Source organism: Siphateles boraxobius, unplaced genomic scaffold, assembly GCF_051911475.1.
Source record: "Siphateles boraxobius isolate OS27281-9 unplaced genomic scaffold, OSU_SipBor_1 42, whole genome shotgun sequence".
NCBI classification, from domain to species: domain Eukaryota; kingdom Metazoa; phylum Chordata; class Actinopteri; order Cypriniformes; family Leuciscidae; genus Siphateles; species Siphateles boraxobius.
In genome coordinates, this window is record NW_027509053.1 from 463,894 (window position 1) to 486,122 (window position 22,229).

Consider the following 22,229-nt stretch of genomic DNA (forward strand, 5'->3'; position numbering starts at 1 on the left):
TCAGGAAGCCGCATGCTCGTAGAGACCCTCGGTGAGGGGAGCACAAGGTCTGCCTGGTAGGCAAACCAGGCTGTAGGCAGAAAAGGTTCCGGGAGGGAACCAATAGCAGAGAATGAACACTTTAGCGAGCCAGGGCGCAAGCTCGCCTTCAGCAGCTGCCTATTAAGGCTAGCTGAAACTGATAGCAAGTGACCACTAGCTTCATAAACCCAGCACCACTAGGGAACGTTATAGGGAGGCCCGGAGAGGCCTACTACCTGGGCCAACGTAAGTGGGAATTCACCTTCAGGGAGGCCCGTGAGGCCTACTACCTGATAACCACAGTATGTGGGGTGCTCACCTTCAGGGAGGCCCAGAGAGGCCTACTACCTGATAACCACAGTATGTGAGATGCTCACCTTCAGAGAGGCCCAGAGAGGCCTACTACCTGATAACCACAGTACGTGGGAACTCACCTTCAGGGAGGCCCGGTGAGGCCTGCTACCTTACAACCACAGTATGTGGGGAGCTCACCTTCAGGGAGGCCTGGTGAGGCCTACTACCTGGTAACCACTATCTGTGGGAACTCACCTTCAGGGAGGCCTGGTGAGGCCTACTACCTGACCGTTCTCATTCAAGGAGGCCTGGAGGAGCCTACTACCTGATAATCACAGCATGTGGGAACTCACCTTCAGGGAGGCCTGGTGAGGCCTACTACCTGACAGCCACAATATTTGGGAGCTCACATTCAGGGAGGCCCAGAGAGGCCAACTCCCTGATAACCACAGTATGTGAGATGCTCACCTTCAGAGAGGCCAAGAGAGGCCTACTACCTGATAACCACAGTACGTGGGAACTCACCTTCAGGGAGGCCCGGTGAGGCCTGCTACCTTACAACCACAGTATGTGGGGAGCTCACCTTCAGGGAGGCCTGGTGAGGCCTACTACCTGGTAACCACTATCTGTGGGAACTCACCTTCAGGGAGGCCTGGTGAGGCCTACTACCTGACCGTTCTCATTCAAGGAGGCCTGGAGGAGCCTACTACCTGATAATCACAGCATGTGGGAATTCACCTTCAGGGAGGCCTGGTGAGGCCTACTACCTGACAGCCACAATATTTGGGAGCTCACATTCAGGGAGGCCCAGAGAGGCCTACTACCTGATAGCCAACGTAAGTGGGAATTCGCCTTCAGGGCGGCCGGGTGAGGCCTACTAACTGATAACCATCTTAAGTGGGAATTCACTTTCAGGGAGGCCTGAGTGGCCTACTACCTGATAACCACTGGTAGCTTTGAGCCCTGAGTCAGGGTGATAGTATAAGGTGGCCTGCTAAGGCAAGTCAGCTGGGGACTCGCCTATCAGGGAGGCCTGGTCGGGCCTACTAGCTAATAGCAAGTCATATTCTGCCATAAAGTACACTGTTGGAAACCATACTACACAGCAAAATTTACTAATGGGCTTACAGTAGCGCTATAAGGTATGTCCCACAATGTTGGGACTCACCTCCGAGGAGGCCTGTTTAAGGCCTACTACCCATCAGTGAGTCAACTGCCCGAACCACCAAGGCCAACCACGTAAAGTGAGCTGGCCTACAGTGCCCTCTGGGGGGCTGTCCAATCAAGGAGGCCTGCTGAGGCCTACTACCTAATGGCGCAGCCTTCGTTGGCAGAAAAACTGTTTACACAGCGCCTACAGCATCCTGGTGCCTAATCACATTGCCCATGGCAGTGTACTCCGCAAGAAAGCTAGCACCCTTAAAACAAGGGGAGTACAACATACGCCACTCTGCTCAACGGAGGCCCCAATTAGTCAGGGGCCTACCATCTATGCATGGGCGTCAGCTCAGGGCAATGCTCTGGCTTCAGGGGAGCGTACTTCGACCAAAGAAGAAGTGAAGTTACTTCATACTCGACCCGAGCCATAGTGGTGCGAGGTGGGATAAAACAGAACTGGGAGTGAAGTGCTCAGACCTACCCTGTATCACAGGGGAATACTCACACCTCACCCTGAGGTTACCAGGGTGCGGGCCTGCCAGCGGCTCTAGGGGTGACAGAAATGTATCTGTGCCCAACCTAGGGGAGTGGGGCTTGAATGAAAGCCAACCACCTACAACCTAGCGCTCGAGCAGTAGCTCAGCGAGGTGAGTGAAGCCTAAACTGGCGGCCTAAATCCGTAGGCCAGTTCTGCATGGCAGGGTCGGGCAGGAAACCCAGTCTTCTTCGTGAAGCGAAAGACGGCCTAACCCTGCTCAATAAAGACATATATACCACGGAGGCCTGTTTGAGGCCTACCATGTCCTTACAAACCATCCTCTGCACCACGCTGCATTACTCTAGTCACCCCAGAATGCAGAGAAGGGGGCGGGCCTTGGCCTAACGACTCCCACGGGAGGAGGCTGTTTATACAGGGATGCTAGAAACCAACATTCACAAAGTGAAGGGTCAGAGGAAGAAATGCTAATTTTTTTAGCAGAGCGCCTCTATTATCCCTGGCACAGCCTAGGCCAGCTACAGAGGTGGCCCTGGTGAGGGCCAGCCTGCAAGCATAGATCAATCTGAGGGCTCGGAGGAGCCACAGCCTTACTAAAGAATATAGTCTGTATTATTCCATACAAAGGGCTGCAGAATCGCTCAGCCTAATGAAACCCAAACAGAGCTCAAGGGGCGAAATACTCAGGAAGAAGTCAACGGACCCGTGGGCCGGACATAAGATCTATATGAAGCTCTAGCGTCAGTCAACACTCTAAGTAAAAAATTCTTAGAGAGAGACCAACTACTCTACCCTGAGGTGGCTAACAGCCCGAAGGCTAACATAGTTATCGTTCTGGCCACCTAACGGGGAACTTCAGGGCCCTAATGATCCAGGAAACTTCTCTTACCTTATTACCTTGACATGACCCCATAGCTCTATACAGGGAACGAGGTCTGTAGAGAGATACATCTCGGAATTTTAATTCACAAAAAATTACTCTTAAAAGACCAGTCAGCTCACCTGCGGCATGCGGAGTGAAGACTCGCCAGATAGTTCTTTATGACCCTGGGGTCCACCACTTTACATGCCTGAAAGAGGCGTTTCTACTAGCCAAGCCTAGGCGGGCCATTGGAACATCGTTCTTATCATAGGCCCAGCCCCAGGCCTGATGTAATGAACGTCTGGGGAGTCAGAAGAGAGGAGAGGGCTGGATTTCTTTTTAATGAAGCCCTCCGGGGAGATTATCCATCAGCGACACTGTGTGCGCTTGTGCTGGATAACCTCCCTCAGATCCCTCTTCTTGCGGGAGTCACGCCTCTTCTGCGCCCTGTTCCTCCACGGAGGGGGCGCACGAGAGGCGACACTGGCTCTCTGGCCCTGCCTACGGTCCTCGGACCGTGAAGGGCCAGGCCCTCCCGCCTGCCTGGGTGTGGAACCGGATCTCAGCGGTATGCAGGATCCTGCAGCAGGTCGGCCTGGTATGCCTGCAGCACCGCCATAGTGTGCAGGGAAGCACCAGCCTGAACCGCTGTCGTGTATGCTCTGCCATTCAAACGTGCTGTTGACTTTAGCGGTTTGGATGGCAGGGTTGGAGCTCTCAGTGTCGACGCCTGCCCAGACACGAGATAGTTCGCAAACGACTCGTCAAATGGGCGGCATCGACACATACCCATGCTCTGCGATCCCCTCAACATCAGCGAAATTAACCCGCTGATGTCGGTGAATACGGGCAGAGTATGGGCTCTTCCATGCCCTCTCGATCTCCGTGTGAAGATCAGGAAGGAATGGAAGGCTCACCTGAGCTGGTGGTGTATGGCAGGGGAGAAACCGATCGCAACGCCTACCGCGAGCGGTCTCTCCTCTAGCGCGTCGCCATGGCAGCTACAGCCTGTTGGCGGCGCGCTCCACAACATCCACCAGGTCTGCATACACGGGGCAGGGTGGCTGAGAGGGTTCAGGATCTACCTGTTTATAAACCTCCTCAGCCATCTCCTGCTCATCCTGAAGAGCAGCAACTGCAGGAAACCATTGGTGCCTGCAGTTCGCCCTCGTCAGCCATCGAATCATTTGAGAGGTTTACAGTACTCTCAAGATGATCGATGAGCTCTATCTGGAAGCCCATGATGCAAGTCGCCGCTCTGCCTCGGCACGAGCGGGACCACGCGGACCAGACGTTGAACCTCCATCACTCGAGAAGAGGGCCAGACGAGAGCGGAGCGTTTTAAGAGAAAAACGCTCACAGTTCACACAGAGGATTCCCTCGAGAACCTCTCGTGCGCGCTCTTCTCCCAGGCAGGAAAAAACACACTTGTGTGCTGTACATTTCATTTTCTTACCGTTTCATTGAGTAGCGTTTTCAAACAGACAGTCCCTGAAGACGATGAGATGATTTGTCATGTTTGCAAGGCGCCCCTTTATACTTCCAGGTCGCACGTTAATCATTCACGCTAATCATTCACGGGCTGTCGCCGGTCAATATGATTGACGTGATTTGATAGTGATTTCAGACACCTGTCACGCCTGAGGCGTTCCCCATAACGTCGTTGACGTATTGTTGAGTTCCCTTCGAAAGGGAACTACACTGGAGTTCAGGGACAGGCCTTAAGCTGGTTTAGATCGTACTTATCAGACCGTTATCATTTTGTCTGTTTAAATGTGGCAAAATCGAAGATAACGTCAGTAGACTATGGAGTGCCGCAAGGATCGGTGTTAGGCCCTCTGCTATTCTCAATATATATGCTGCCACTTGGTAATATTATAAGGAAACGTGGAATTAATTTCCACTGTTATGCTGATGACACTCAATTATATATTTCATCACGACCAGATGAGAACACTAACTCATCTAAATTGACAGAGTGTCTCAAAGATATAAAATGCTGGATGACGTGTAATTTCCTGCTATTAAATTCAGATAAAACGGAGGTATTACTTATTGGTCCAAAAAACTACCCCCACAACCTTGTACAATACAACTTTAATTTAGAAGGATGTCCTGTTACTTTATCCACTACAGTAAAAGATCTGGGTGTTATACTAGACCGCAACTTGTCTTTCGAAAATCATATTTCATATGTTACAAGAATAGCCTTTTTCCACCTTAGTCAGTTAGTTCATGCATTCATGACCTCGAGACTAGATCACTGTAATGCTTTATTAGCTGGCTGTCCTGCATCCTCAATAAACAAGCTACAGTCTTAACATACCTGAATAGGAATGGGAACGGAAATGCCAGGGAGAGGAGACCCCACCCCATTGGCCAGCCAATCCATACCCCAAACTAAACTAATCAGATGATAAAATAACTTATTCTGCCACAATAATATTACATAAAAAACAGTAGCAGTCAACTTCACATGATTTACAGTAGCCTTGTGATATTGTGGCATCAGTATTATGACAATCTGTTATTCAAATTACTTTTAAAGGGTTAGTTCACCCAAAAATCAAAATTCTGTCAGTAATTACTCATCCACATGTTGTTTCAACCTCGTAAGACTTGCGTTCATCTTCGGAACACAAATTAGGATATTTGTGATGAAATCTGAGAGCTGGGTCACTCCTCCACAGGCTTCTAAGGGATTTTCTTCTCTGTGGGCCTAGAGTGAGTTTACTAGTGTAATAGCGCAGCGCTTCTGTGTCGTTAAATAGGCTCACTATTGGCCGACGCTGGTCATGTGTGTGATGCGTGTGACGTGTGAAATCTTTCAGAGTATCACGGCACTGCATGAATTTCTTCAGTAGTATTGGGATGTGAAATTAACAATTAATATTAAACAATTTAATCAGAGACTCTGATATCAGTCAATCAGGCCACTAAAAGATGACTACTGTAATTCCTCAAATAAAAACCGGTAGTCAATTAAACGCCAGCTGGGCCTCTGATAGTGGCCGGGGGCGGGGTCAACACAGACAATTAAAGGCCGGTCTTAAATTAAGGCTGGGGAAAATTTAGTGTTGATAGGTAATCTCCTAAGTGCCTTTCATGTAATGACATAACGTAACATACTCATTTTCCACTAGATATTTCCCTCTAACGTTACATCTCATCAGCAATTTCGATTTTGGCACGCACTGCAGGAGCTGACCACTGAGGAGCGGATGTACAGTGACGTGACATCACTGCCAAATTAAAATTGTGCTTTCGCGCTATGGCTGGCGCTGAGCTAAAGACGGACTTTCAGCGCTGGTCATACCGTCCGTATATCACAACTATTCAGTGTTTTTAACCACATAATTTTTATTTTAGGTTTCAGACATTTAAATACATATAATTTATAGCAAAACAATACATTTATAGTTTGTAAAATACACAATGGTGTCTATGGAACCAGCAATAATTATTCATTCAAATATATTTGCCGAGGTGTTTTAGGGTGCTTTCACACCTGCCTCATTTAGTTCGGTTGAATCGCACTAGAGTTCGTTTTCCCCCTTGGTGCGGTTCGTTTGAGCAGGTGTGAAAGCAGCAATCGCACTTGGGTGCGCACCAAAAGCGGACCAAATGAGCGTACCGAGACCTCCTCGAAGAGGTGGTCTCCGTACGCTTTCAAGCGAACTCTGGAGCGGTTTGTTTGTGGTGAGAACGTGATCCGACCTCGAACAGATCCAACTGCCAAAGAACTGCGCATTTTTGGACTTAACCAGCTGCCGTAGTCGAACAAAATTATTATTTAGATTGTCAATAGCGCTCCCTTTAAGCCATGACTGACTTACCGCGTTCTGCACTCTCACTAAAATCTCATCATAAACCCTGAAGTTGTCTGCACTGCACAGTGAATTTCTTATTTATATCGCATCTAGACTTTGTTGTTTATGGGGGGATTTGCGAAAGGATAAAGCTTGTGCTGATTCTGAACATAATTTATTTTACTCTATTCTTCTTCCAGTTCACCGGCCACTTACTTTCATGTATTTTAGGAGAAACTGATGAATTCACGTGCTGTAATAAATCCAACAGACAGGAATCTCTTAACTGCTGCGGCCCAAACAAACATCTCACGTTACAGATAAAGATCATTGATAAAGGTTTTTTAAACGACAAAACAAACTCACTTGCATGTATTTGAGAATCGGAATAGAAGATAGTTGATAACATGGTAAGCAAGTTTGTTAATATTTAGAAATAAAAGTGCTACATCTGTCATACAGCGCTATTTTGGCTGTGGTGAATCACATGCCAAGCATGACGCGTCACCATGGAAACGTGGGGGGGCGGGGGGGATCGCGATGCCGTCTCAACATAGTGATGTCTGTCAGCCATCGCGATAGATGATTGCATCGTCCATCGGCCCAATCCTATTATTTATCAAAAAGATGGAATTAGAAATAAAGGCCTGCCTCTAACAAAAGCCTGCTTCAAATAAAAGCTTGTTACCTCCTGTAGTTCAGGTAAATAAAGGCCCCGGTTTTTATTTGAGGAATTACGGTATACAATCATTAACAAGTGAACAACATCATCTAAGTTTCGCTTGCATTTTTCGCCATAACATTTGTGTTTTTTTCCCTCCACTAGTTAATGCCACATTGTGGCATAGTCGGATTATTTTAAATTTTGATTTACTTTTCCCTCCACTTGTTAATGCCACACTATCACCAATACATGACTAACTTCATCTGATGACATTTTCTCCTGCATTTTTTGGCATAACAAATATTATAAGAAATACACAGTTACAGCAGCCAGAGACAAACTAATGGGTCAAGAGCCCAACTAAAGCAAACAATAATCACCATAATTTACTTTCAATGATACATCAACATCTAAAGTTGGTCATGTATTGGTGATAATGTGGCATTAACAAGTGGAGGGAAAAGTAAATCACATCAATCCCAATGCTAACATTAGCACGGCACTCGGCCAGCTTCAGCTCATGGTAACTAAACAACAGAGGGCTCATCCGGATGGCGTTCACATCATCGCGGGGGACTTTAATAAAGCTTGCCTTAAGACTGTTCTCCCCAAATTCCATCAGCACGTCAAGTGTGCCACTAGGGGAGAAAACACATTAGATCATGTTTATTCCAACATTAAACATGACTACAGAGCGTCCCCCCTCCCCCACCTCGGAAAATCAGACCACCTCTCCCTGCTCCTCTTCCCGGCCTACACCCCCCTCAGGAGGCAAACAAAACCAGCCACACAAACCATCACAGCCTGGACTGAAAATGCTCTCATCCAGCTGCAAAACTGCTTCGTCTGCACAGAGTGGAGTATTTTTGAAGATCAGGACCTGGACACACACACACAGAGTCTGTCCTCTTCTACATCAAGTGCTGTATCGAAAATGTCACAGCGAAGAGACGCATTTAGATCTTCCCAAACAGCAACATAAAATCCAGGTTGTATGTGGTTATTAAGTCGTTGACTAAAAGTGATTTATTTTTAAGTGAGCGGATGTTTAAAAGTGCTAACTTAACAGTCTTACTTTTTGATAATCAAATAAACAGTCGCCCTAAGGGGTCGAAAGGTCGTAGGACCTCGAGATTCGTCACGGACGACCGCCGCGGGCCCCCGAATCGGGCCCCAGAGTATCGTGGCTCTAGATGCTTCCCGAGCCTAGTAGGCCCTCTAATCCTAACTGCTGAATTAACCCTAGCAGACACATGCTCCCATAGAGATCAATGGGAGACAGAGAGGTGCATAAAAAATAGCTAAAAATAAACTTGGCATGTCTCGACCTAGCCCGCTCGGTCTGTCGCAGAGGGCCACGTGACGCAACTTTTTGTCGAGTTTGGGGCCCCTCGGACCCCTGGCGGCCGCGCGGGAGCCACTGACACGTGCAACTTATCCCATTCATTTTCATAGGCGTTTGGTGGACATCCCCACGGAACGGTCCCAATAGCTCCGAATGGCTCCAATTTGAAATCTGTGGCCCCTCAGGGTCCCCTCAGACGGTCCACAAAGACTGGGGTCCGTAGTACCCCGTTAAGTGCGTTAGAGTCAAAAACAGCATCCCACCTGTAACCTATTTGACGGGTGCCCTAAATGCTGTCCGTGGACAGTCCATATTTAGGCTAATTATGCATAATTAATAGTTTTAATGTACATCAGTGTGTTGTATTCTGTCCACAGTGTGGTGTACAGTAGGTTTCACCTCATAAAACCACTGTAATTATGAATTATGGCCTATTAATGCATTTACCACGGACAACCTATTTGGACTCTGTCAAATAAGTTACAGGTGGGCCCTTACTTTGCCCACCTGTAACTTATTTGGCAGGGTCCAAATAGGCTGTTCGTGGACAGTCCATTTTTAGGCTACAGTGGGCCCTTAATTTGCCCACCTGTAACTTATTTGACAGGGACCAAATAGGCTGTTCGTGGACAGTCCATTTTTAGGCTACAGTGGGCCCTTAATTTGCCCACCTGTAACTTATTTGACAGGGACCAAATAGGCTGTTCGTGGACAGTCCATTTTTAGGCTAACTATGCATAATTAATAGCTTTAATGTACATCAGTGTGTTGTATTGTGTCCCCAGTGTGGTGTACAGTAGGTTTCACCTTATAAAACCACTGTAATTATGAAATATGACCTATTAATGCATTGACCACGTACAGCCTATTTGGACCCTGTCAAATAAGTTACAGGTGGGCCCTTACTTTGCCCACCTGTAACTTATTTTACAGGGTCCAAATAGGATGTCTGAGGACACCTTCCTGTGCCCACCTGTAACTAATTTGACAGGATCCAAATAGGCTGTTCGTGGACAGTCCATTTTTAGGCTAACTATGCATAATTAATAGCTTTAATGTACATCAGTGTGTTGTATTGTGTACCCAGTGTGGTTTACAGTAGGTTTGACCTCACAAATTTGAGTTTTCCAAAAACTCACCCACAGTTTCCAAGAACTCACCCGCTCCAAAAAAGTCGAAAAAAGCATCCCACCTTTAACTTATTTGACAGAGTCCCTGTAAGCTGTCCATGGACATGCCATTTTAAGTCTAATAATGCATAGTTCTTCTGATGGGACACATAGGCCATTCGTGGTCACATAGGCGGTCAGTGGGACAAATAGGCTCTCTGTGGTCAATGGGCAGGGCCACGGGCTGTCACTTAGATTTGCCGTGGACGAACAGGCCATTCAAATAAGTTGCAGGTGGGATGCTGTTTTATATTTTGATGTCATGACTGATAAAAATGAATAAAATTGATTAAATATCAATTTTACGTTAATCTCTGGGCCCCCCTGAGCGATTTGCAGCATGGTACGTACCCCTTTGAGATTTTTTTGGGTCGGATTTTCAAGTTTCTCCAATCTCTTTGAAATTCACACCATGGGCAGGGCATGTCCAGATGAGCACAGGAGCGCAGGTTTCATCTCCAAATTGTGTCCAGAGGCTGAGATCTGGACGTCCCACCTGCAAATTATCCCATTCAAAAATTTAGGCTGTTTCATGGACAGTGGAATTTCGGGGTTCTGAAGGCTGCAAATCGCTCAGGGGGGCCCAGAGATTATCGTAAAATTGATATTTAATCATTTTTATGCATTTTTTTATCAATCATGACATCAAAATATAGAAAAGATCCCACCTGTCACCTATATGACAGGGTCCCTGTAAGCTGTCCGTGGACATGTCATTTTAAGGCTAATTATGCATAATTAATAGCTTGAATGTACATCAGTGTGTTGTATTGTGTCCCCAGTGTGGTTTACAGTAGGTTTCACCTTATAAAACCACTGTAATTATGAAATATGACCTATTAATGCATTGACCACGGACAGCCTATTTGGACCCCGTCAAATAAGTTACAGGCGGGCCCTTACTTTGCCCACCTGTAACTTATTCGTCAGGGTCCAAATAGGCTGTTCGTGGACAGTCCATTTTTAGGCTAATTATGCATAATTATTAGCTTTAATGTACATCAGTGTGTTTTATTGTGTCCCCAGTGTGGTGTACAGTAGGTTTGACCACATAAAACCACTGTAATTATGAAATATGACCTATTAATGCATTGACCACGGACAGCCTATTTGGACTCCGTCAAATAAGTTACAGGTGGGCCCTTACTTTGCCCACCTGTAACTTATTCGACAGGGTCCAAATAGGCTGTCCGTGGACAGTCAATTTTTAGTGGGCCCTTACTTTGCCCACCTGTAACTTATTTGACAGGGTCCAAATAGGCTGTTCGTGGACAGTCCATTTTTAGGCTAATTATGCATAATTAATAGCTTTAATGTACATCAGTGTGTTGTATGGTGTCCCCAGTGTGGTGTACAGTAGGTTTCACCTTATAAAACCACTGTAATTATGAAATATGACCTATTAATGCATTGACCACGTACAGCCTATTTGGACCCTGTCAAATAAGTTACAGGTGGGCCCTTACTTTGCCCACCTGTAACTTATTTGACAGGGTCCAAATAGGATGTTCGTGTACACCTTCCTGTGGTCACATAGGCGGTCAGTGGGACAAATAGGCTCTCTGTGGTCAGTGGGCAGGGCCACGGGCTGTCGCTTAGATTGGCCGTGGACGAACAGGCCATTCAAATAAGTTGCAGGTGGGATGCTGTTTTATATTTTGATGTCATGACTGATAAAAATGAATAAAATTGATTAGATATCAATTTTACGTTAATCTCTGGGCCCCCCTGAGCGATTTGCAGCCTTCAGAACCCCGAAATTCCACTGTCCACGAACAGCCTAAATTTTTGAATGGGATAGATTGTACGTGGGACGTCCAGATCTCAGCCTCTGGACACAATTCGGAGCTGAAACCTGCGCTCCTGCGCTCATCTGGACGTGCCCAGACAGTGCTGTGAATTTCAGGGCGTTTGGAGAAACTTGAAAATCCGACTCAAAAGTTCTCCCTTTGAGATTTTTTGGGTCGGATTTTCAAGTTTCTCCAATCTCTTTGAAATTCACACCATGGGCAGGGCATGTCCAGATGAGCACAGGAGCGCAGGTTTCATCTCCAAATTGTGTCCAGAGGCTGAGATCTGGACGTCCCATCTGCAACTTATCCCATTCAAAAATTTAGGCTGTTCGTGGACAGTGGAATTTCGGGGTTCTGAAGGCTGCAAATCGCTCAGTGGGGCCCAGAGATTATCGTAAAATTGATATTTAATCATTTTTATGCATTTTTTTATCAATCATGACATCAAAATATAGAAAAGATCTCACCTGTACCCTATGTGACAGGGTCCCTGTAAGCTGTCCGTGGACATGTCATTTTAAGGCTAATTATGCATAATTATGAGCTGTAAAGTACACCAACATGTTGCATTGTCTTCCCTGTCCACTGTACTGCATGTTTTAAGCAATAAAACATTTACAATATGAATTGTGACCTGTCAATGCATCGACCACGGACAGCCTAAACAGGTCCGGTCAAATAAGTTACAGGTGACAGGTGACGCGGTCGGCCGGGCCCTGAAAAATCCCCTAGGGGGCGTTGCGCGCCGGTCCAAGGCACTAACTTTTAAGCTGTCCGCGGACCCCTTCCCTTACTCGGTGGCCTAAAGGGCGAAAGGTCCTCGGTTCGAAACCGAGCAGAAACAGTGGTTGGATTCTGACAGAAAATGTAAACTGTTTGCAATGCTAGGTGGGTGCAGCGCTCATTTCCTTTATATGCTTTTTAATAAGCGTGCACCTGAAGATTTATGTCTGCAACCTGAAGACGTGTTTCCGCAGCGTAGTGGTTATCACGTTAGCCTCACACGCGAAAGGTCCCCAGTTCGAAACTGGGCGGAAACTGTGGGTGGTTTTTGCAAAAATTACACTTGCAGGGATGTTTGTGGTTTAATCTCTTTAGAAAAGGACAAAAATAAAACAAATGACCGTTGAGGTTTCCTTTACAGTAATAAAAAATGTTTGGTCTGCCAACAAAATTAGCAGCTTTTTGCCATGTTTAAAACACTGGGCAGTTTATAGTTTCAGTCGCTTTTGAACAAGCGTAGTCTACAAGCGGTGGGACTGACGTCCAAATCAAGTTTCCGTAGAGTAGTGGTTATCAAGTTCGCTTTACATGCGAAAGGTCCTCAGTTCAAAACTGGGTGGAAACAAGTGGAAAATACAAAACCCTTACTTTTGAGACAGGTGAAGGCCATCGTACCAAGGAGCTGTAGGCAGATTGCCATGGCGAATAACCTCTGTTCTGTTGTTTGTGGTATTTACAGACTGTCACACTGCTTGCAGAGCAGATTATGGGAAGGAGCCATCTTCTAAAAAGCACATGCACCTCATCAGTAGGTTTCTGTAGTTTAGTGGTCATCACGTTCGCCTAACACGCGAAAAGTCCTCGGTTCGAAACCGAGCAGAAACAGTGGTTGTATTCTGACAGAATTTGAACTGTTTGCCACACTAGTTGGGTGCAGCGCTCATTTCCTTTATATGCTTTTTAATTAGCATGCACCTAAAGATTTATGCTAAAGATACCATGCATGGTAAAGATACCATGCGAAAGGTCCCTAGTTCGAAACTGGGCGGAAACTGTGGGTGGTTTTTGCAAAAATTTCGTATGCGATTTTCTGTTGAGCAGGTCAGTACACTTGCAGGGATGTTTGTGGTTTAATCTCTTTAGAAAAGGACAAAAATAAAACAAATGACCATTGAGATTTCCTGTACAGTAATATAAAATGTTCGGTCTGCCAACAAAATTAGCAGCATTTTGCCATGTTAAAAACACTGGGCAGTCTATAGTTTCTGTCGCTTTTGAACAAGCGTACCCTAGAAGCGGTGGGGCTGATGTCCAAACCAAGTTTCCATAGTGTAGTGGTTATCACGTTCGCTTTACACGCGAAAGGTCCTCAGTTCAAAACTGGGTGGAAACAAGTGGAGGCATGTTAAATATAAATGCTGCAATTTGCTACAAAACCCTTACTTTTGAGACAGGTGAAGGCCATCGTACCAAGGAGCTGTAGGCAGATTGCCATGGCGAATAACCTCTGTTCTGTTGTTTATGGAATTTACAGACTGTCACACTGCTTGCAGAGTAGATTATGGGAAGGAGCCATCTTCTAAAAAGCACATTCACCTCGTCAGTAGGTTTCTGTAGTGTAGTGGTCATCACGTTCGCCTAACACGCGAAAGGTCCTCGGTTCGAAACTGAGCAGAAACAGTGGTTGGATTCTGACAGAATTTTAAACTGTTTGCCACACTAGTTGGGTGCAGCGCTCATTTCCTTTATATGCTTTTTAATAAGCATGCACCTAAAGATTTATGTCTGCAACATGAAGACGTGTTTCCGTAGTGTAGTGGTTATAATGTTCGCCTCACACGCGAAAGGTCCCCAGTTCGAAACTGGGCGGAAACTGTGGGTGGTTTTTGCAAAAATTTCGTATGCGATTTTCTGTTGAGCAGGTCAGTACACTTGCAGGGATGTTTGTGGTTTAATCTCTTTAGAAAAGGACAAAAATAAAACAAATGACCATTGAGGTTTCCTGTACAGTAATATAAAATGTTCGGTCTGCCAACAAAATTAGCAGCATTTTGCCATGTTAAAAACACTGGACAGTCTATAGTTTCAGTCGCTATTGAACAAGCGTACGCTAGAAGCGGTGGGACTGACGTCCAAATCAAGTTTCTGATAATCAAATAAACAGTCGCCCTAAGGGGTCGAAAGGTCGTAGGACCTTGAGATTCGTCACAGACGACCGCCACGGGCCCCCGAATCGGGCCCCAGAGTATCGTGGCTCTAGATGCTTCCCGAGCCTAGGAGACCCTCTAATCCTAACTGCTGAATTAACCCTAGCAGACACATGCTCCCAAAGAGATCAATGGGAGACAGAGAGGTGCATAAAAAATAGCTAAAAATAAACTTGGCATGTCTCGACCTAGCCCGCTCGGTCTGTCGCAGAGGGCCACGTGACGCAACTTTTTGTCGAGTTTGGGGCCCCTCGGACCCCCGGGGGCCGCGCGGGAGCCACTGACACGTGCAACTTATCCCATTCATTTTCATAGGCGTTTGGTGGACATCCCCACGGAACGGTCCCAATAGCTCCGAATGGCTCCAATTTGAAATCTGTGGCCCCTCAGGGTCCCCTCAGACGGTCCACAAAGACTGGGGTCCGTAGTACCCCGTTAAGTGCGTTAGAGTCAAAAACAGCATCCCATCTGTAACCTATTTGACGGGTGCCCTAAATGCTGTCCGTGGACAGTCCATGTTTAAGCTAATTATGCATAATTAATAGTTTTAATGTACATCAGTGTGTTGTATTCTGTCCCCAGTGTGGTGTACAGTAGGTTTGACCACAAAAAACCACTGTAATTATGAATTATGGCCTATTAATGCATTGACCTCGGACAACCTATTTGGACTCCGTCAAATAAGTTACATGTGGGCCCTTACTTTGCCCACCTGTAACTTATTTGACAGGGTCCAAATAGGCTGTTCGTGGACAGTCCATTTTTAGACTACAGTGGGCCCTTAATTTGCCCACCTGTAACTTATTTGACAGGGACCAAATAGGCTGTTCGTGGATAGTCCATTTTTAGGCTACAGTGGGCCCTTAATTTGCCCACCTGTAACTTATTTGACAGGGACCAAATAGGCTGTTCGTGGACAGTCCATTTTTAGGCTAACTATGCATAATTAATAGCTTTAATGTACATCAGTGTGTTGTATTGTGTCCCCAGTGTGGTGTACAGTAGGTTTCACCTTATAAAACCACTGTAATTATGAAATATGACCTATTAATGCATTGACCACGTACAGCCTATTTGGACCCTGTCAAATAAGTTACAGGTGGGCCCTTACTTTGCCCACCTGTAACTTGTTTTACAGGGTCCAAATAGGATGTCTGAGGACACCTTCCTGTGCCGACCTGTAACTTATTTGACAGGATCCAAATAGGCTGTTCGTGGACAGTCCATTTTTAGGCTAACTATGCATAATTAATAGCTTTAATGTACATCAGTGTGTTGTATTGTGTACCCAGTGTGGTTTACAGTAGGTTTGACCTCACAAATTTGAGTTTTCCAAAAACTCACCCATAGTTTCCAAGAACTCACCCGCTCCAAAAAAGTCGAAAACAGCATCCCACCTTTAACTTATTTGACAGAGTCCCTGTAAGCTGTCCATGGACATGCCATTTTAAGTCTAATAATGCATAGTTCTTCTGATGGGACACATAGGCCATTCATGGTCACATAGGCGGTCAGTGGGACAAATAGGCTCTCTGTGGTCAATGGGCAGGGCCACGGGCTGTCACTTAGATTTGCCGTGGACGAACAGGCCATTCAAATAAGTTGCAGGTGGGATGCTGTTTCACACTATATACATGATGCTATATACATGAAAATATATACATTATTTGGAAATGGTTCTCCGCATTTCCTCTAACCACACCTCTTTTGAAACAGTCTCAGTCTGTGGGCAGTACACCCTGCCCCTGTACTGGCTATGTCCTGTTGCACTTGTTTTAAATTGCCCACATTTTTTGCAAGTGTTGGCCTCTACGGTTCTCCTGTAGGGTCTCTTGGGCATGGCGTCTGGATTGGCAGCTGGTGAAGCGGGTAAGCGGGTGCCCTGTACAGCTGTTGGCTGTAACAGTGGCTGTATCATTTGCATCCCCTGGGCCATTGGGATGCCCTGGATCATTTGCACTCCCTGGAACATTGGCACACCCTGGAACATTGGCACAGCCTGGAACATTGGCACACCCTGGAAACCTGGTGCTGATGGTATAAGTATATTTGGTACCATCTGCAGTGATGCTCCAGATGCAGATCGTGTCAGCAACGTCTGACTCTGCGCTGGTGCCTTGGGTCTGAGAGGGGGTCGCCCAACAGAAGTCTGCCTCTGCTTTGCCTGACCAGCTGTGCTCTCTGGTAGCTTGTACTGGTGCTGCTCCCCTGGTTGTTCTGGCTCAGTCCGTAGACGTTTGGCTACCTGGAGAGGCTCATGAGCTTCAGGGAGGGGCTGAGGCAACTGAATGCCCTGAAGCAGCACAGACAGCTCCTGCTTTTTCTGTCTTTTGTTATACCACTGAATCAGGGTGTTCTGGTTAACCTCCACCAGCTGCATGGATGTTCCTCCGTTCACCAAGCTGTTGCCAGTACAAGCTGCCTTATCCTGCGATAGTCTTGCAGGATCAGAGACAATCTTGACAGGGCTCCCTTGCCTTTTCTTTTGGGGCTTGGGTGGACAGTGCAAAGTCTGATGAAGATGGTCTCCAGCAGACGGCAACAGTCAGGCCACTGAGCAGGTGCGCTGCTTGCACCCAGCACACATCTGGTGGTGCTCTCTACACCAGGGTGAGTGGGCTTCTTCGGGACCTTGAAGCGTCCACTCAGCAGTCTCTTTCAGCATCGACTGTCATACACCACCCGTTCCTTGTCCCGGTCATCCAGGTTCTGCCAAAGAGCAATTATGGTGTTGGCTTCCTGGTTGGTCAGGCTGAGGGCTGTGTGGTCCCGGAGATCCACCAGATATTCTGCCAGCTGGTCCACATGTTGATAACCCGGGATATTTTGGTAGTCAACAGCCTATTAAAAAACACAAACATGCAATACAATTATTACATCACATCTGTCTAATGCATAATTCCATAACTGATTGTGTTATTTTCCTGTTTATCACCGTAAAGCACTGTATAGTACAAAGCAGAGAGAGCGCCATTCTTGACATTTTACAAAGCACCAAATAAATAAAGATGACTTGACTTGATGTGTATTTGCAGCTTACAAATGAATTTAGGCTGTACTTTTAAATGTAAAATATGTGGAAAGTCTGGATTTAAAGCACTGGATGTTAATTCATCATAATTATTCTAGTTAATTTGAAAGACATACAAAGGAGTAGTATTTACCGTCTCTTCTTCATCATCATCCTGACCAGCATCCTCTGGCTCTGAGGGGAGAGTTGAAACAGATGTTTCAGAGGGAACAGGTGTGACAGCAGTCCCTGAGGGTCCAGGTGATGAAGGAGACTGTGTGAGGACAAGTTTGGGGTCAGGGACCAGTGAAGGGGATGTGGAGCCCAGTACAGGTGTGGCACTGCTGGTGACCAGGGTGGAAGAACCCAGTGTCAGTGTGGAAGAGGGTGGTGACAGAACAGCCTCCGGATCTGCTATTGTGTGATCCTCGCTGATGTCACAGAAGCCCTCATCTTCATCTCGCTCCTCCACACTGAGGTCCTCAATGAGCTCTGCTGTCTGCTCAGAGTCAGGATTCATGTCCTGCAGTGCCTGACCAGTCTGCTGGAACAGATACTGCACTCCAATGAGCTCACCTGAAATAAAAACAATAAACAAACGGAAATTAAATAGAATGTTGTGTATCATATTTGATACATTAGGCTTTTGTAGTAGCTCATATAGTGTGAGAATATAGAGCTCATCGTCAAGGAGAAAAAAAAACAAAACAGTTTTATTAAGAGGCCAAACACGTTTAATTATGGGGGAAAAACATGAAATGAAATGCAATACAATGATGATTGAGAGAAAAGTCTGATGATCATTTTGATATTTACATGTAACATGATTTTCTAATCAAGTGAACCCAAGCTGCTTCAGTCTAGTAACTAGTCATTAAATATTACTAACAATATAAAAGTTATTCTTACAATTACTTTATAAAATCAGTAAAGGTTTTACAATGAAAAGAAACGTGAAGCACGAGCTGAAGGTGGACACTTTTACAATTATACTAAAAGACTATAATCAATCAGAAGACAGAGGGCATGTTTCTTAAAAATTTTTGATCATGTTGATCATTTAGAGTCCTTTAGAAACTTGCATATCAATTATGATACAATCGACTCTATAGGGTTAAATCTGACATATAGACGGAGGTTACACAGAAATTGCAAGTTGATAAAATAAAAAATATATAAAACAATTCTCACCGGTGTAACATGCAGGGGGACAAAACGTGGGGACCACTTTCCTGCCAAACAGCTTTTCATAATTGCCGTTTACACAGTGAACAAGTTCTCCTGTGTAGCTGCGCAAAGCTGATGGCTCCGATGACAGGGAAGCAGCCTCCCGGTCCTGGTTCCACCGGTGTAGACCCTCCAGCAGATAAATCTGAAAGTTCAGACTGTTTGCACTGGTCCCTGTAAATAGACACAACAGTGTTTAGGAGGTGTTAAAGGAACACACAAAAACACTTAATGCTCTTTCTTTACACCTGCACAGTGTGTGTGACAAAGACAATACCTGGGATGAAACGATTCAGGATTAAATGAAAGGACTCGAGAGAAGTGGAGCCTCTGGCACATCTCTAGGTCTTCAGAAGCACACCTCCCTTGTTTAGGCTCCCTGTCTCTGTATAGAGCACAACACCAGGGGGGTCTTGAATGCATTTCACATGCTTCTTCTGGACATTCCAGATGTGCTCCATCCTTTCTCGGTCCAGGAGAGGAACACCCAGGGAGTCTTTGCCCTTGCTGCTCAGGAGCTCTGTAAGCAGCCGCTCAAGGAGAAGGATGGTAGTCTCCTCTCCACAGGTCCTCCTCCGGCAATGGAGTGCCAGCTCATTCCTGGTAAGATGCTTGTTGACATCTTCATCTGTCAGCGCAGGCCAACCCTGGGATATCAACAGCTCTCTCTTTGCTTTGCGAAGCATAGAAACATCAGCCGCATCCCACTCAAAAATGCACGCTGACAGCCGTGACATGAAGATGGGATACAGCTGATGGGCATCAGTTGTACACCCCATGGCAATCCTGCGCATAAAATGCCAGATGTCCAAGCGAATCATGAGATCAGGCCACCCTCTGAATCTGGTTTTCAGCTTGGTCTCACCCACATCAGTGCAGCAGCCACAGTCCACGTACAAAACAGCAGGTGGATCCACACTAGCCTGCTGGTACCTTTTCACCAGACCATCGACCATCATGTCCAGTCCTGCTCCTTCCTGTGCTGTCAGCACACTCATGAGCACCTGACCAAACTCATTGCCAACAGAGGTAAGCCAGAGTCCCGAATCCCCTTGCCGTCCCAGCCAGCTTCTTAGTGATCTGCAGTAGATGACAGGAAGCATGCAATGCAATGAAACATCACACCATGTAGAATATGATACTCATGCCCTGATAATGATATAACAGTAAACACCATAAATTAACAAAAATCCCCTGCTAACCTTTTTAGTGGAATCCATCTTCAAGACTGAACCATACGTAGATGTTATCCTTGCATGGATTTCATCCAGCCTTGTCAGGATGTCTTGGCTGTACACGGTGAGCAGCCACTTGCAGCTTGGGACCCCTTGCTTGGGCTCTGGGGGTTCCTGGAATTGTATTTGCAACACCCCGGGTCGTTTGAGGAAGTCCACACATTGGGTGGTGTACCGGGCCATACGCTGGAGCCACTCCTCACTGTGGTTCTCACGCAGCTGTTTGATGACCCGCGTGGGACTGTTGCCTAGGCCACGCTCACGCAGGAGCCGAATGACTCTCATATCACAGGCATACCTTAGGAAAAGCTAAATCCACACATTCATATATTTTACACAATTGATTTGTAAAGTATTTGCAAACATATGTGATGATGGGCTATCAACTGGATGTGGAATTAAAGTGTACTTACTTCCGCGTGAGGATGACCCGAAATTCAGAGCGATTGCCCAGATCCAGCTGTTGCAGGACAATCTGACTCCAGGACACATGCGATGCTTTACACTTGGTACAGATGAGGGTTTCTGTGACCATGTTGTACATCCTATCGATGTCCAGAACCTGCCGCGCCCTTTTGTGCAGACCGCCTCCAGTCAGCTGATGCTGCCCGCAGGCAGAATTGGGACAGAGAGCCTTGATCTTCCACAGCTTGTACGGCATCCACAGCAACAGAGCATGACAAAAAAATCTGTCTGGAGCTGGAGCCTGGTTGTAAATAAGTGCTGGCTGTGGTGGGTAATACCAGAGCTGTAGGTTGTCTCGAAGCTCTGGTTTTCCCTTGGGCCCCATTTTAAAAAGCCTGCTGGCAATCCACCTGTGATCCTCTGGTGGCAAAGTGTCCGACCACAAACGATGCAGTCGAACTAGAGATGCATCTTGCAGTAATGCCCCCGAAGGAGTAGTCTGTGAATGAAAAAGACAAAACATTTAGTCTAGCAGGTCATTTATTTAATTACCGCTTTATCTATCCAAGACTACCCTCATATAAAATAGAAAATATTGGATGTCAAATACGTACTTAAGGTTATAGAATAAAATGTATACATTTGTTCCAATAGTTTTCAGAATTGTGTCAGCTGCTAGCACTAATTTGTGTGAGTTGTGACAGTTAATATGCAAATTCGATTATTTTAGACCAATACAATTTGAAATTTCTTACCGAGACAACATGCAATGAAATATAATATATGTTGCATATATAACAAATGAAAGAAACAGTCACAACTGTCCAATAATTTTAACTAATCCTAGATGGAATTATACTATACTGTTTAAAGGTCTATGTTCAGTAAGATTCTTTTTGTTTTTGAAATATGATTAAAATACAGTCAAAAACAGTAATTGTGGGAAATAATATTGCAATTTAGGATCGCCGCTTATTTGAATCTGTTTTCAAAAGTATTTACAGTTTTTTTCAATCGCTAACAAGCGCTTACCCATACTTAAGATACTTTTTCCTAAACTCTTAACACAGACTCACACCAACAAAACACAATTGGCCAAATGGATAATTTTCTTCTCAAGAACACATTTTGTTACAGATTTTTATGATTGTTTACACACTAAAATAAAAATGTCCACACAATTTGCAAAATTCTACTCCAATGAGCAAAACCCCTCCGCAGATTTGCACAACATTACACACAATGTCTGCCTTACCCTTATAGCAAAACATTACACACGGTGATTTGTAAAACTCTACACACATTTTCACACCTTAGACACAGATAAGGATTGTGAGGTTACTTCCTTGTCATTACAAAGCCCCGGATTGCCATTGACCACACTAATGAATGAATTGGATATGCACATCCATCAGGCGTGGAAGCACACATGTGCTAATTTGAAAACGCATCACTCAGGAGTGCTATAAAAGGCAGCAGGTGAGTTCACCTGTCTTCAACAAAAATGGAAGGAGCTAGAAGAAGAAGAAGAAGAAGAAGAAGAGTGAGAATAAGAGGGGGGGCTCAAAGAGGAGATGAAGGAGGTAGAGGAAGAGGAGAAGGAGGTAGATGAAGAGGAGAAGGAGGTAGAGGAAGAGGAGAAGGAGGTAGAGGAAGAGGTGAAGGAGGTAGAGGGACCATGGACTGACACCGATGGAAGCTGGACAAAGAGTTCAACCAAATCTCTGGTTGATACTGTAACTGAATAGTTACAGTATTCTTGTTGCTTTTACAGCAGTTTTTCTTCAGAGTCAAACTGTATGTACTTCATG

The 22,229-nt window shown here is 45.7% G+C and overlaps 3 non-coding genes across 3 annotated transcripts; all 3 read left to right on the plus strand.

Annotated features, from left to right (window-relative positions):
- Positions 1-13,654: 13,654 nt before the first annotated feature.
- Positions 13,655-13,727, plus strand: trnav-uac (transfer RNA valine (anticodon UAC)). Its single transcript has one exon. It is a non-coding gene; the product is annotated as a tRNA-Val (tRNA).
- A 214-nt stretch (positions 13,728-13,941) lies between these two features.
- trnav-aac (transfer RNA valine (anticodon AAC)) lies at positions 13,942-14,014 on the plus strand. Its single transcript has one exon. It is a non-coding gene; the product is annotated as a tRNA-Val (tRNA).
- A 122-nt stretch (positions 14,015-14,136) lies between these two features.
- trnav-cac (transfer RNA valine (anticodon CAC)) lies at positions 14,137-14,209 on the plus strand. The gene has a single exon. It is a non-coding gene; the product is annotated as a tRNA-Val (tRNA).
- The last annotated feature ends 8,020 nt before the right edge of the window (positions 14,210-22,229 follow it).